The sequence below is a fragment of the Trichechus manatus genome, unplaced genomic scaffold (assembly GCF_000243295.1).
Source record: "Trichechus manatus latirostris isolate Lorelei unplaced genomic scaffold, TriManLat1.0 scaffold00002, whole genome shotgun sequence".
Lineage (NCBI taxonomy): Eukaryota > Metazoa > Chordata > Mammalia > Sirenia > Trichechidae > Trichechus > Trichechus manatus.
In genome coordinates, this window is record NW_004443938.1 from 41,841,333 (window position 1) to 41,846,218 (window position 4,886).

The window sequence follows — 4,886 nt, forward strand, 5'->3', positions numbered from 1 at the left end:
ATACTCCAAGAAGCTGGACTATATGAAGGAGAACGAAGCATCAGGATTGGAGGAAGACTCATTAACAACCTGCATTATGCAGATGACAAACCCTTGCTTACTGAAAGAGAAGAAGGCTTGAAGCACTTATTATGGATTACACCTCAACATAAACAAAACAAAAATCCTCACAACTGTACCAACAAACAACATCATGATAAATGGACAGAAGACTGAAGTTGTCAAGGATTTCATTCTACTTGGATACACAATCAATGCCCATGGTAGCAGCAGTCAAGAAATCAAATGACGCATTACAGTGGGCAAATCTGCAGCAAAAGACCTCTCTAAAGGGTTGAAAAGCAAAGATGTCACCTTGAAGTCTAAGGTGTGCTTGACCCAAGCCATGATGTTTTCAACTTGCCTCATATGCTTGTAAACGCTAGACAATGAATACGGAAGACCAAAGAAGAATTGACGTCTTTGAACTGTGGTGTTGGTGAAGAATATTGAATTTACCATAGACTGCCAAAAGAACAAACAAATCTGTCTTGGAAGAAGTACATCCAGAACGCTCCTTAGAAGCAAGGATAGCGAGACTACATTTCACATACTTCGGACATGTTATCAGGAGGGATCAGTCCCTGGAGAAGGGCATCATGCTGGGTAAAGTAGAGGATCACTGAAAAAGAGGAAGATTCTAAACGAGATGGATTGACACAGTGGCTGTAGCAATGGGCTCAAGCATAACGATTGTGAGGATGACACAGGATGGGGCAGTGTTTCATTCTGTGGTATATAGGGTCGCTGTGAGTTGGTACCGACTTGATGGTACTTAACAACAACAACATTACACTGATTGATTTTCTTATGTTGAACCACCCTTGCATTCCTGGAATAAATCCATTTGGTCATCGTGCATAATTCCTTTAATATGCCGTTGGATTCTGTTTGTCAGTATTTTGTTGAGGATTTCTGCATCTATATTCATAAGAGATATTAGTTTGTCATTTTTTTTTCTTGTGATATCTTTATCTGGCTTTGGTAGCAGGGTAATGCTAGCCTGAATGAATGGGTTAGAAAGGCTGCCCTTCCTTTTTATTTTTTGGAAACACTTGAGAAGGATTGCTGTAAATTCTTCTTTTAATGTTTGGTAGAATTCATCAGTAAAGCCATCTGGTCCTGAATTTTCTTTCTGTTGTTAAGAGGTTTTTGATTACTGAATCAACCCCTTAACTTGCAGGTCTGTTTAGATTTTTTATTTATTCTTGAGTCAGTTTTGGTAGTTGTGTGTTTCCAGGAATTTGTCTATTTCATCTAGGTTCTAATTTGTTGGCATGCGATTCATAGTATTCTCTTAGAATCCTTTTTATTTCTGGAAGGTCAGTGATATGTTCCCACTTTCATTTCTGACTTTAATTATTTACATTATCCAGTAAGTTTTTAATTTTGTTCTTAAAGATTTATTTTTTTCCAAATCTATCTGGTAGTTTAAAAAGCACTTTATCTTTTATTTTACAATATTTTATACATATGTCCCATATCTGATAATTTGAATATCTGCAGACCTTGGAATCTATATCTATTACTGAGTCAACTGACTCTCAGTAACGATAGTCGGTTTCCTTTAGTTGTGATCTTTGAGCAGAGATCATATCTGATAGACATACATCAGTAAATTTTTGAGGCCTTGAATTTCCTCCAGAGATATTGTTTTTCACCTGTCAGTTGAGTAGATATTTAAGAGTGTTAACACCCAGTGCTGACACAGGTTTCGCTGAAGGAGAAAAACGTGAATAATTATTATTGTTAGGATTGAATATATTAAATTTCAAGGTTTTATAAACCAGACTTTATATTAGTAGAGAACTTAACAAAGGGTCTTAATGCTTTTTTGATGCTACCAAGAAAGTTCAAATTACTACCAGTGAATTTACAGAATAAATCAGTGAAGTCTTAAAATGAGTTCATTATTACAAGACTGATGTGGAATCTCAATTTCATAAATAAGTATAATTGAAAACAAGTGAATACATTTTTTTAAACATTAACAAACGTACTTTCTTATTTAAAAACTCATAAACTTGGGATTATGGGCAAAAAGTCCTTGGAATCTTTTAATAACACAGAAAAATCCTTTGTCCTTCTTTTTAAATAAACTTAGAAACTCAAATTCACGATGACATGATACAGAATGAGTGTATAATTATCTTAAATTTTATGGTAACAAGCATAAAAACATTCCCTACCTTTTTCTTATTCATCTGGCAAGATATAATGGCTATATGAGAGTTTTGTCTTTTCCAAGCAGCTATATTAACTGTTTTACCAGTATATTTAAGGTTCTTCATTATACTTCTTATTCAATTCTATAGTCTCTAACTTTAGTTACATTTTCTAGAAAAGGTTAAATTAAAGAATATGAAGCTTATCATTTATTTGTTTCACAATAGGGAGTAAGTTACTCTTGCGCAGAAAATGTTGATTTAACAGCTGTTTGTAGAGCAAACGGACAAAAATATATTAAAATTAAACATATGCACTTCTACCTAATGATTCCTCTTGGAAGATTATCCAGTAGAAATAACAAAACAGTACATGAGAAAGACTATTACAGCAGCTTGCAGTGGTTAAAAAAACAAGAATGCCCACCAATAGGGGGAGTAGCTGAATAAATTTCAGTATATTCAAAACACAGACTGTGTCAAGAGACAATTCTCCATGGATCGCTTACGTTTTGGCACATCTTGGGAACAGAGGCACTTGCTTTTTCTGGACTATCTTTTCTAGGATGTTTGTATAATGAATAATGTTGGATGACATAGTGTCTCCCCTAGAGCGAAGGACAGACATGTTTACTGCTCATTTTAATCATGTTCCCCATAGTAAGGGTTCCTCTCCTGCAATGCAAACCACTGCATGTGCAGACATCCATCTGGGCCCATCTGCGGCACCTTCATAGGACTTGGAAGGTGACGTTTATACTGCATGCGCAAACATCTTTCTCTTTAGGAGTCTTGCGTCATCTTTTAACATGCTAAAAGTGTGGCAGGCTCACGTGTTATCTTGCAAGTAAGGTAACATTTCAGTCCCTTCAGTTTTGGTGACAAGGAGGGGATACTAAAAGAGATATGGCTTTCTGGAAGAGAAGGGATATGGCCTGCAGGCCAGGTTTGAGGATATGACTAGATTCTCTGGGATAGTAAATGCTGGATGAGAGGAGGTGTAGTAAGAATCTCCTACCATCCTACCTGTTAAGGGATGTTTAGAGGCTGAGAAATAAGAGGTAGGATTGAAACAATCTGCCCAAATGGTGCTTTAGTTTTTTCTCACTCTGCTCTGGGAGAGTGAATGAGGGGATAGTATCATGACAATTGGTCAGCAAGCCTGCAGCCCCAGATGAAAGGCAATATGGCTATGACTGATGGACCAAATAGTCTTCAAACCGAAAATAAATGGTATTAGCAATGAGGGTGTTGCTATTTATACAGAGCTTTTTGTACACCAAAATAAAAGTTCTTTTGGTTGAGCTGTACTCAAGTAGCTGTTCAAAAACAAAAGTGAATGCAAAGCCTTGCTCACTGGCTTGGAGATGTTCTCTGCTTCCTTGCTTGATCATTCCTCCCTCCCCCTCTACCCTGACCTAAGTTTCTTTACGGAGAGGTCTCCCTCTCCCCAAAAGATACCAAAGCTCATATGCACCAGTCTCATTTTGGTACAGAACTCTTTTAAATACAATCGCCTAAGTCACCATCTTACCCAGGCTTGTGGGGGTAAGTGGTCACGCAGATTCAATAAATGGGGTCTGAGTATGGTTCACAGTGGGGAACCAAAACCAAGACCAAACCCAGTGCCACTGAGTCGATTGCCACTCACAGCGACCCTATAGGACAGAGTAGAACTGCCCCATAGGGTTTCCAAAGCTGTAATCTGTATGGAAACAGACTGACACATCTTTCTCTGTGGAGCAGCTGGTGGTTTCGACTCGTTGACCTTTTGGTTAGCAGCCAAGCACTTACACCACTGCTCCCCCAGGGCTCCTATTCACAGTAGGGAAGGGAAGCTAACTGTGACCTTGTAAGTCGAGCCATTTGGGCAAATTCAATGTACTGATGTTGTTATGCATCTGAATGTATGTCCCCATCCCCAGAGTTCCAAGGACAGTCATGGAAAGCTGCAAGTAGAGAAGTGCTAGTAGAACACACAGCTCTAATGACCCCTTGGAGCTACAAGTTTCTGTGACAATTTTCTCAGTTGGAACTTTTGGCAAAGTGAGTCAGCCTCTACCTAGAGGAGCCCCTTGGAGTTTCAAACTCATCACCTACTTGGCACGGCTACCTGGTGCAACTTTTTTTTGAAAGACAGCCCCTGGGCTCTTGTGGGAGCTAAACACCTGACCCATGGAGGCCTTGTGATTCTCCAAACTGATATTTCCATTTTTGGGGTAGGTTAACTGGGACTCAGTGACTAACAACGTGTGAAAGGCCCAACAAGCCTCACTTGTCAAATGGAAATGATATAGTCAAGAGCATAGCCAGCCTGGCCCCATCAGCATCTTGGCTTTACATGAAAAAGCAGCAGCTAATCATCTGGGGTAAACTTAATCTCCCATTATGGCCCCTGAAGAAACGTCACTGATTCAATGGGCCCTCAATTCACAGAGGTTCTCCTAAACTCCTGGCCCGATTCACTAATAGTAAAGATAGTAACAAATAGTAAACATTTGTCCCAGGTAATATCACTTCTACTAATTTAGAGTGCAAGAAGATTCATATGTGCACATAAAGGCATGTTTCCAAGAATGTTTATTCCAACACTGTTTTTCAGAGCAAATGACTAGAAACTACCTAAAAATCTCTCACTTAGAGTCTGGCCAGAGAAATTACTTGTAGTTCCATACAAACCAT